The sequence below is a fragment of the Scomber japonicus genome, chromosome 20 (assembly GCF_027409825.1).
Source record: "Scomber japonicus isolate fScoJap1 chromosome 20, fScoJap1.pri, whole genome shotgun sequence".
Lineage (NCBI taxonomy): Eukaryota > Metazoa > Chordata > Actinopteri > Scombriformes > Scombridae > Scomber > Scomber japonicus.
Genome location: NC_070597.1, coordinates 27732700 through 27745377, shown reverse-complemented (window position 1 = coordinate 27745377; position 12678 = coordinate 27732700).

The window sequence follows — 12678 nt, the reverse complement described above, 5'->3', positions numbered from 1 at the left end:
AAAGAAAAAACAAGCAGGTCAGTGTAATTAAGACATACATTTATATTGGGGAAGGTACATTTGCTTTTATACATGTAAATACATTTTTAAAATACGGTTTATAACTGGAGAAAGGGTGACCATATTCACAATCTGACATAGAACATCAAAACTGCTGCATCATTTTATCCATCATTACGATTTGTATGCACTGAACAATAATAACATTTGAGCAATCAGATTTTCATAAAATATCATCAAATCACAATATATAGTTAAAAAAAATTTAAATGATAGCAGTGTATACGTCTTTGATGAGAACAAGTAATGTTTTACTACCTTCAACAGTCAGCAGCAGGGATTGACAGAGAAGGCTGATTTGTTGATTTGTTAAGAAAGAGATCATTCAATCAGTTTAGTTAATCTCTTCTGTGATAATATATTGCTGTGCATTAATGTAATACTGAACAATGAATGGATGTATGTGAGTGGCATTTGAACTTTATTCCACTTCATATTATCTATGTCTTTATTCTTTTTTATTGAAGCTCTTCTATTTTTACTGTCCACTTTGCTGTTGCAATGTTGTAAGTTTCCCTATGATGGGACTAATAAAGGAATATTTTATTTGATCTTGTCTTATCTTATGTCTCACCTTGCAACCCTGTCTCCTAATGAGGAACTGTTTTTAAGTTGTACTTGTGTTCTATCCACTTATTTTATCTTAGTCTACCTGCATGTTTCTATTCAAAATAAAGTCTTTGACAAACACATTATTAAAATCCTGCATTGTGCATTCTATCAACACTGTGTACAGATGAGTCAAACCACAGTGTGACACTTCTCTGAAACTGAATGACCAGGAGAAATTTCTACTTGCAGTAAAACATTTTTGACATATTATATTTGTAAATTCATTATTTAATAATCCAGATTATATCAAGAATGTACAAGATTGTTTAAAAAAATATTTAGTAGCTCAAATGTTTTTTTGTTTTTTTAAAAAGAGAAACTACTGCTAGACAGTAAGAATCAAAAGAACAATGTTTTAATTTGATCAAACACTTTTTGCGTAAATCTCCTTTGTGATCCCTCTTTTTTCCTGAGCCTCCCTCCTCCAATTAGAAATAGGGACATTTGAACAGTGATCATGAAGATGGCAGGTTGGAATGATTTCCAGTTAGAGCGGAGGATGTATGATGTGACCAGTCTTAAAAAAAAGAAAGAAAAAAAAGTCATCTTTCTACAAAAAAAACAACAAAAAAGAAACTGTGTTTTTTTTGGTAGCATAAGTAGCAACATGCCGAACAATACACTGTGACAAGCGTACTGGACGGGACAGATTTTTTCAATGAACCGTTCCACTCCTAATACATTATTATGATAAGTGGCTGATCAAAATAGTCAGAGCTTGAACTCTCCTCCTTCACTTTTCCCATGTTATTCTTGATTGAGGCTAATTTGACAATTATATTTATTGCTCCCGGTTTCCGGGTGGTGCCCCAAATCAATAATTAGAATAGATTATTCTTTAATGTTTTATTAATAATTATTTCTGATAATTATTTATCATTATTAAAATCCAAACGCACTCCCTTCCGCTCCTATATTATCATGGTGCCTTGTGGTGAGGCTACCCAACAGGGCAAATAACACACATACACACGCACAAACACGCACACACATACACCATCTATCACATCACTATCCACTTCCACCATACCCTCACATCCATGCCACAAAATCCCAGCAGGCTTCCTTTGCTTTTGTTCATCTGCTGTATGTGAGTTTAGGTGAGCAAGTGTGACATTTGAGACTAGTTCAACAGCATCCACTCCTCAAAGAGAGAACAACAGAGAGGTCAAAAAGCTTTAGAAGCGAGAGATGCGGCGGGCACATTGCTCATGTCTCAAAAGTCAGAGCCTGAACAACTGAAATGACCTCACTCAGTGGGCATAAGCATCCTTAGAAAGAACAGACAAGCATGAACCTGACAGATGTCTCTTTCAAGGTATATTGAGATTTGAGGATAAATAGTTAAACATGATATACATGTGTCCTTAACAGAGATGGAAAAAAAAAAGTCAGTGGTGCATTCTTTGAAACCAGGCCAAAAGGAGAATTGTAATATGGCCAGCACAATTATGCAGCCAAGAACATATCAGAGAAAATGACAAAATAAACAGAGGACAACTTAAAGGGATAGTTCAGGTTTTTTGACATGAAGTTGTATGACATCCTCACCATCAGTGTCGTGTATCAGCAGTGGCTTTTCCCCCACTGCGTCCTGTGAGCAGAGTTCTGGCCCGCTTTTGGTGTTGAAGAAAGTAGTTCCGGCTAGTTTCTGGGGTCACAAAGATAAAGCGTCTTGCTTCGAAAACAATATGTGTTGAAAAGAGTAACACATTTGCATCACAAAATCGTTGTCCATAAAAAAGTCAGACCTCACAATCACCTGGCACTATTTTCCCTCCCTTCATATCACTGCACGCTGCTGCCTGTTGACAGCTGGGCACCTTTCACACAGCTCACAGCTACAGCTGCAGGTCCAACTTCAGCTTGAACCTCTCTCTCTCTCCTCTCTCTCTGCCCGTTCTTACTCCATCTGACGAAGCTCAGTATCTGTATATTTGGGTTCATAAAGGTTTCCCTTTGGCTCTGTGGTAAAAGGAATGTCTTCATCACTCGTTTCATAGTCAGACATATTTAGGTTTACCATCTGAGCATGTAAACACTGTGAAACAGCTGATGGAAAGGTGCCCAGCTGTCAACAGGCGGCAGTGATACGAAGGGAGAGAAAATAGTGCCAGGTCTTTTTTATGGACAATGATTTTGTGATGCAAATGTGTTACTCTTTTGAACACATATTGTTTTTTGAAGCAAACGCTTTATCTTTGTGACCCCAGAAACTAGCCGGAACGACATTTTTCAACACCGAAAGCGCGCCAGAACTCTGCTCACAGGACGCAGTGGGGGAAAAGCCACTGCTGATGCACGACACTGATGGTGAGGATGTCATACAACTTCATGTCAAAAAACCTGAACTATCCCTTTAACACAACATTTTTAGCAAATACTCAGAGCTTATAAAATAATTAGATAAATTAGTAGATTATACACAAAAAACACAATAACAAAAAATCACACACAGCATGTGTTTAGACTGCAGAATTAGTTTTTTCTTCATATAAAATGTTTATCTCTAAAAGTCCTTTAATATGTAAACCTATAACATGAATACCAAGCAAGAGCACAAATTTGAAAAACTGTCAAAAACCAAGGGAAAAAATATCTGTGTATCTGTCAACAGACATGAAAAGCACTCAGCAGATTGCTGAGGCAGTTCATCTCACATCTGCACCTGAACTCTGCTACTCATCAGGAGGAAACTAACCATTCATACACATTCACACACCGTTGACACAGCAACGGGAGCAATTTGGGGTTAAGTATCTTGCCCAAGGATACATCGACATGTGGACTGGAGGAACCGGGGAATCGAAATGTCAATCTTCCAATTTTGGCTCTACGCCCTGAGCCACAGCCACCCAGTATGTGCATCAGTCATTTCTTTGAACAGCGGTTTCTTTCTAATTCACATAATACAAAGTATGAATCCACCGTCATCTCAGCATAAAACCTATGCATGTCCTTTTTGCGAATGTGAGATCTTTTTTTATAATACCACAACTCTGTGTACACAAGACAGCCGTTATTTTGTTAGAGCAGTTCCTACACTATGATGTCTAATAAGTTTAAATTAAAAAAAAGTGTAGTTTCAGAAACATAGGATCAATGAAAAATGATCAGATGGAACATAATTCCTATAATACTGGAGATTATTTCTGAGTGAGCAGGTTTGTGCATCACTGCATGATGTTGAGCCAATACAAATAGATTAAAAATAAACTAAAATTTTAGAATCTACTGTACTTTAACCTTGAGGCCTTTTCAACTGCAAATCAAACACAATATTTCTGCATCAGATTGTGAGCTTCCAGTCATGCATGTATGTCTATATGTATATATACACTGCCTGACCCAAAAAAAAGTTGCCACCGAAAAAAAAGGTCACACACCCTAATATTTTGTTGGACCACCTTTAGTTTTGATTTCAGCACGCGTTCACTGTGGTATTGTTTAGATAAGCTCCTGCAATGTCACAAGATGTATTTCCATCCAGCATTCATTTGTCACCAAGATCTTGTATTGATGATGGGAACCACTGCGCAAAGCCTTCTCCAGCACATCCCAAAGATTCTCAATGGGGTTTAAGTCTGGACTCTGTGATGGACTTTCCAAAACTAAAGGAGGTCCAATGAAATATTAGAGTGTGGGGACTTTTTTTTTGGCCAGGCATAGTATTTTCCAATCTTTATCTATATTTTTCATTTTCAGCTACTGCTACTTGTGTTTTGTCCCCAATGACATTAAAGCTGGCCAAATTTATTTAGAATATATATATAGGCTATAGTCTAATATGCAGTCAGATTCCAATTTATCATCCATTAGGCTAAATATGAGTCTGATAAAATAAAAAATAAATGAATGACAACACATTATTGACACTTTTCCCCACTCTGGCTTTTCTGTTTATGGATAAATGTGTATGCGGATGCTCATACTAGCAATATTTCTACATCCATTGGATGAAATAAAATGGAGGCTCTGCCTTTTATTTACCTGTTGCCATGGTGAATTGTAGTATCAGAGCTCCATTGATGATGGGCTTACTCAGAGTTGATTAAATTGACTTGGTCTAAGTCTACTCTGAGTTCAGGTTGAACCCCTGATGATAAGAGCTTAAGGTCAGAAAATGCCTCTCTAGTTAGAAATAATACATTTTGTTGTTTAATTTTGAGCATTTGTTGGAAACTCTTCCACAGATCACAATGATTTCATTGAAACCAATGTATTTTTCTCTGAAAATCATCTGTTTTAAATGCAGGTATGACTGGGCCTTTATAGGTAAGAAGCATTTGTATTGGACATGAGTGATTTGTTGACAATTGAAAAGGACAATAACATCGCTGTTGGCTTCCAAGTGACAGAAAAAGCAATGCAGTGGTGAGCAGCCAGCGGAGGAAATTATTATTATCATTATTATTATTATTATAGTGCCAACAAATTTCAAGACATGGATGATATATCAATAAAACTTTGGATTTAGGCACAGGAGACTGATGCTCATTTGCTATTTTTAAACCGATAGTCAGCTTTGGTTTGTCCATTGCTAAACTACTACTTAATTGCGGTGGAACTGTTTTTCATTTAAGGATAATTACCGTTTTTTATGACCTGGACCTTATTTCTAGCATAAAATACGATCATTTACTCACCCAGACAACTTTGGTGTCATTTGGAGTCGTTCGGACGAAATTAGCTCCAGTGGAGCGCTGCGTATATACGTATAATGCGAGTAAACGGGGCACCGAAGCGCAGCCTCTATATAACGCATTATCTGCCGCGAAACTAGTTAATTTCACCAATATTTTGTTATGATACGTTAGTGCTATTCCCCTCCGAGCCCAGGGTGGCATGTTATCAGCATCTGGGGTCTGTAGGTTCACCTACTGACCTCTGATCTGGATGATGTAATTTCCGAACGTCTCTACCACGGCCTGGTTTATCATTGAGCGGAAATCCTCCTGTGTTGTGATACAGACGTTTATTGACACATCCAGTCGCGTATCTCCTGGCCTCACATGCCACCACGGGCTCGGAGGCTCGGAGGGGAATAGCACTAACGTATCATAACAAAATATTGGTGAAATGAACTAGTTGTACCTGTACAAGTCATTGTACAGGCAGGAAGTGGATGAACCGGAGAAGTGGTATAAAGTTAACAACCTTATCATCAACATTAACAAAACAAACTTCCACAGGCCTGCCTGACTGCACACTGCACTGCTCACTCCACCTCTATTTTATTTATTTTTATTAGATGTTCTTTATTTTATCTCATATTTGTGTATATGTATGTATATTGATATATAGTATATGTTTATATGTATATTAATATATGTGTATGTGTATATATAAACATCTTCATCTGTTGATGAACTTTCTCTCTTCAGCATATCTCATTGTGCTTGAGATATGCTGTCAGGATTTTACAGATTGCCTACATCATTTTGTAGTTATAAAAACAGATTGACAGTTGTTTAAACTTGTGCTCTCCTTCTTCCTAGTTAATACAAGCTCAAACTGACAAACTGATTATAATGGCAGCAGATAGAATAGTATTGCCCAAGGTCTCAGAGACATAGATGTGGGAAACACTGCTTTAGACAGAAGTAGGTTTATCATTAAAAAACAAACAAAAACAAAAAAACACACCTCACACAGTAATGTGACCACAGGCATAGAAAGATATTGGAATTAAACATACACAGTGGTAAAGCCTTTTTCTCAACACATAAAATGTTGCCCCAAATCACTGATACAACTATATAAAATGAAAAACATATAATTTCTTCCGTTTTGATGTATTCTTCTGCTGTAGTATAAGAACTTAAAGTTAATATCATTCTAAACAGTAGATTAATAAATTATACGCTATTACACTTCTTTCTATAACACATAAGAATTGGCGAATTACTTAAAAAATCACAATGTTATGACAAACATACTACTTAAATTGTAGTGCATGGAGGAGCGATGGATACAAGAAAACACAAATACCAGAATTTGTATTTACATTCATGGTTATGAAAAGCAGTTGATATCCCATCACTACTGAAAGCACATTTTACTCTACAGAATATGCACTCAATCAGTAGCCTCTGAGTAATAATGCTCATCTGTACAAGCTTCCTGTGTTAAATTAAGTTTTGACAAATCCTGATTTTTGCTGAAACCATTTTATTCATTTCTGTTGTAATAGATGTTCCACACTGAAATCTACAAAAAATCTTGGGGTTATGTTCGATGGCCAGCTTTCCCTCACTGAACAAATTGCAGCTATCCCAAGATGCAGTGCAACACTTATTCCAAGCACTGGTGATTTCATGACTGTTCAGTTTAGATTATTTTATTTTCCCTTGAGAGGAAATTTGATTTGCAATTGAGGGTAAAACCACAAGCTCAACATACACAATGGCCATTAACACAATTCACACAGGAAGAGGCCGACTGCGCAGATGACAAAGGAGATAGCATTTCAGTTTCTCTTTCTAGCTCTTTTTGATTCATGTGAAGAGCTGAGAGCAACACTATGATTCTAAGAGAGACTGTAAAGGGCAGACCTACTGAAGTGGCAGCTGCCACCCCTAAATCATGTCTTACCATCTCAACGTTGGACAATTTTATTCAAAAATACATATATGAAAAGTTGTGGCTGGTCAGAAATTTGCAAGAGCAAAACTCTGATGTTTAAGTGCAAGTGAATGCAACAAGAGCTGAAGCCAGCTGCAGCAGGCAGCTGCTCTGTTTCTCACAACCCTGGCAGCTTTCTGTGCATTCCTGACTGCTGATGGCTTTTCCCCTGCGAAATATTTATGCCAGTTTCCGTATAAAATGCTGCTTTGAACAAGGACTTGTGTTTTTTTTTTCAACAATGTCAAGGATAAAGTGTTCACATTTTACTTAAACCTTAATTTTAAATGGTAAATGGACTTATGGATAGTTCTTTTCTAGTCTTTTTTGACCACTCAAAGCACTTTCACAAAGTCACATTCACACACTGATAACTACCATACAGAATGCCAACCTGCCCATCAGGAGGAAGCTAACATTCACACACCATTGGCGCAGCCATTGGGGGCAATTTGGGGTGCCAAGACAAATTGACATGCGGTCTGGAGGAGATGGGAATCAAACCGCCCATCTTCTGATTAGTGGAGACCGCTCTACCTCCTGAGCCACAGCCACCCACTTTCCCTGGGTTATACCACCAAAATGCTGGAGAACTTGGAAAACTTTATGGACAACTACTTTCACAAACTGTGCATAATGAGCCCATCACAGAAACACCCAAGGAGAGACTGGTCCTCCGAAACAGACCATACCACCATCTGTGAGGTCAGTGCAGTCCAGTCAGTGAACAATAAATTGTCAATTGCACAATTACCTTAAAAAACGGTATATAAGTCGCACTGTTATATAAAACGCAGTCTATTTTGGGGGGAATCATGCTGGGAAAAACACTTTTCTATTAAAGACTGGTTAATTTGAATGCACCTGTAGTTATTCATGTCTAAACACATATGTTTACACTCCAAAACTGTTTCAATTTACTTTTATTTGAAACACAATCAAAACACACATATTACAACTGAAACAGTGTGCCAGGTTAATGGTAAATAGTCTGGTATTGATTTGATTAACTGAACTGGACCAGTATATTAAGTCAGACGGGGTTCGCGTTAGGCTGATTTTCAATGAAACCTTTTAAAAGAACACAGTAATTTTACATAACTTGATGTAATATGTAGCTGTGTGTTTACTGGAGTCCAAAAACTCGTCATCAGAGCTGTCAACCAAGTCACAGTAAGTCTCACCAAGCTCACTGTCTCCAGACTCTGTGTCAGTCCCAGAGTCAACAAAGCATCATCCTCTGTTCCATCCAGTGGAAAAACAACAAAGTTAGTGAATCTTTTATTCTTCAGATCTGTGCTCATACTGTGTGTATCTGCCACAGCTCAATAAAAGCTCCTCCATCTGTGTGCTTTTGCATATCGTGCTTCAACATCTGCTGCTGTCAGTCGGGTCAATTTGGTCTGTAAATACTGAAACATCACAGCAAATAGTCTCTGAAATATTTATGATCAACACATTGAATCAGTGCCTACTAGTTGGTTTTCTTTTTTCTTTTTCCGTCCAACATTTGGGGCGGCTGTGGCTCAGGAGGAAAAGCGGTTTCCTCCAATTGGAAGATGGGTGGTTCGATTCCCGGCTGCTCCAGTCCACATGTTCATATGTCTTTGGGCAAGATCCTTAACCCCAAATTGGTCCTGAAGGGTTAGCCTCCTCCTGATGAGCAGGTTGGCAGCTCCTGCCACCAGTGTGTGAATGTGACATGTTGTGTAAAAGCAATTTGAGTGGTCATAACTAAGGATGGGCATTTGAATACATTTTCTTGATCGATCATCGGGAAAATTAACGATCAATTATCGATTAATCATTATCTTTTATCTTAAAAATGCCATGATACGTAAAAGCAGCTGAGCCCAAAGCTCTGAGCCAAACCTCTTCACATATCAATCAATAGAGCACTCTTCAACACAATTGAGCCTCATCAAATCTGATCACAACAACTTAATCAAAAAACAGAATATTACTCCGGACTGTCGTTTTTTTGCCAAAATATAACATTAAAGATCCCACGCCAAACTTAGCCTTGACCTCTTCATGTTTACGTTTGATATCTACGGCAGCTGGTAGGTAGCTGAGCCGTCTTCTCTGTCAAATATCGCCCCCCGTTGGTAAGATGTCTCATTGTTGCCACATAGTGAAATTCATTGCATTGCTTCAATGACTCACACTATGCAACACAACTTCTATTTGAAACCAGCATTTGATCGATAAAAATTTCATGTGATCGACAACATTTTTAACGATCAATTATCGATCATCAATTAATCATGCCCATCCCTAGTCATAACAACAAGAAAAGCACTATATAAGTACAGTACAGTGCATTTACATACAACAGTGTCTATTTTCATTAGCTAAATCTCTGTGATTCGCAAAAGTTGTCTGTGGTGATTTTCCCGTACTGAGTGCATGCCAGTATGTCTGCCAGTTGAGAAGCTCACTTCTGGTTAGCCCTCTGCTAACTTAAACATGGAAAAAATCATTGAATTGTGTGGCTCTGCTGGACTGTCCAAATGTTATCAGACAGACGGATGAAATTCTGATAGTGACAGTCGTTTCGCAGGGGTTATATCACCATTTTACAGCCGCAAGATTAGCAACAAATACATCTACATTAAATATCAATTTGCAACACGCAGACTACAAACACAGTGAAACATTGAAACCACTGAAGAAAAAAAGGATCTTGCCCTTTTTGTTGCCATTGGTACATAATGATTCATTGAAATCTCATTCCACCCTCATTTATTTCTATTTACGTATTTATTTATTCATTCATCCACTCCTTTTCTCCTACTGGCCATCTCTTTGTTTCTTTATACTATTACTACTACCACAAATATTATTAATGGGTCAAATACTTTTATGCCCCAAATCACTCCACACAGCTACTTCCCTACAACAATCACACACATCTTCTCCATGTATTACAGTCAATCTCTGTATTTCAATGTTCTACATGCTATAAACCTGTATGCACCCCTACCTTCCTATCTGTATGTCATTCATGTTTGTTGTTGTAAATGAAATATATTTAGAAAAAAAGGAAGGGGAGCAGGGAAAAAATACACTGGACCTCATCACCCAACAACCAAATGTATTCACCTATTTATTTATTTTTTTAATTTCTCACTATTATTTAACAATTTATTTCTATTAACTTGTTGGCATACTCATGTCTACTCTGTCATGTTTTAATCAGACAAACACAGCTGCATGCATACTAAAGAAAGAAAATCTAACCTAAACTTGCATTGTGTTGTTATTATTACAGCTGTTTTTAGAAGAAGTGTTCATGCTTCAAATATGTGAACTGGTCTGCCAAAAACAGTCCTGGTGCATAAAGACAGCTATCACCCAATAGCTTGAATGGCAGCAGATCATTGTGGATGTTGTGGATTACGTTGCCTGGCAATGCCTTAAAGGCTAAAGTTAGGGAGTTAACATATTACATGACAGAATCAAACCATACCAACTGCAGCCTTACTGTGTTTTGGACAACAATAAGAAAAATATCCTTTCAATGCAATGCGTCTGAACTTCATAACATAACGGAGTCTGGGTCTGAGTCTCGGGAGACTGACTAAACAGTGGGAAAGTTTGAAGGGTTGTCATGTCAGACATGTTAAACTGTGTGTTTAGATAGAGACATTTATGTGGAGCTTGTGATCTTCTGATTTGATTCCCACTATACTAATTAAATATTTTTTATTTCTTTTATTTTTCTTTTACTGGTGTTTCAATACCCTTTTTTGATTCTTTACACTTTGCTCTCTGGAGAACTTTCAAAATGGGTCCCCTCAATCTTTTCTCAACTGTGAGCTCATGTTTTAATTCCTAAAAAAAGTGTTGTATGAATCTGAGCACTGCAACTGTTCTATTTTCAAGAGCATGGATTGCTCTGTTGTCTGAATGACCCTCCAGGACTTGCATCTAATAGAAGAAGAGCTGGTAGAGTTTAACACCCAGAACAGTTTTAACACACTGTTCTGGGTGTTTATCTGTGCACTGGCTTAATTGCTCTTTTTTGTGTTTCTTTCTTTTTTTATTGGTCTTTAATTAGAGCTATGGGGGGAAAACTTATTCCAGGGAAAAATCAAACTGAAGTGAATGAGAGATATTATGTTTGCATTTAGGCTCCTATATTTCCTTCTTTTACTTGACATCTCATAAGACGGCCTGAGGCTGATTTTGTGGATGATTGGGATCAGCACAAATTGCAGTCCGTCTCTAACTAGTTTCCTTCGAGTAAAGACAGATGCCTGGAGAAAGGGAGGAATCAATACTAAGCTACTCCCTAGTCCTACGCCAATTTTAATTATTATTGACTATATCAAATCACTATTAAAAAAATCCCATGTGAAACTCCTGCAGTAGATCTGATCTAAAAATCAAAGAAGAGTTTTACTCTTGCATAAAATAGATGTGGATTTAGAAGTCTGATAATTTCTAGAACAGCTGTGAATAGAGGTTGCTGTGTTTTATATATAAATTAATATTTTTGTGCTTGAAAATCAAAAAGAAATACAACAGCTGTATATGTCCCTCAAATGTTAATCTTATGAGGATGAAAGTGCCATTCATACCTGATACATACAAATTACACAAAAGCCCTTTCTTATTGTAGCTTTTTGTGTTGATAAAAGCTATTTTAATATAAAAGATCCAAAAAAATCTACTGTGATATTACAAACGTGTTCTGTGTTGTAGCTGTTGTTGTCTTTGTGACTCTTTTACCTCTGTTTTAATTTCATGGACCAATTATCACATGGTTGTGTCACAGTTGCTCACAACCCATCAGCAAGAACGCTTAGATAAGCCCACTACACGCTTTGATCAAATGACTGACAGGAGAAGTTAGTAGCAGGCAGGGGACAAAAGTGGAACATCTAGAAACTTAAAAGTCAAAGACTTTTGGAGACGTGCCCTTGTTCCATACCTGTGAATTACTATCTACATCCTCACAAATTAAATGAGTCTTCTGTTGACAGCCATTTTCATTGACTGGCATAGCAAACAGCCAATCAGAACTTTGTATGGAAGGCTGTGAATGAAGACAGGAATGTCTTACATAGCAAGCTTGCTAACTTCCTGGGAGGCATTTTGTTGAAGTTTCACATCCTTTGGGCTAAACCGTTCTGAGTTCCATAAGTCAGTCTGAAACTCAGCTCTGGTTATTGGCTCACTGAGAATGGAACCAGTTCTGTTGGGGTGAAAAGGCTGTATCATTTACTCAATAAATTCAATCTGAAATGTGTTGCTCAAACTGGAATTGCTGAACATTACTACTCCTGATGCATATAAGGGAAATAACTAATTGAAAAGTAGGGAAATTAAATGGAATTATGACTAGCAAATACAAGTAGGGAAATTAAATGGAAT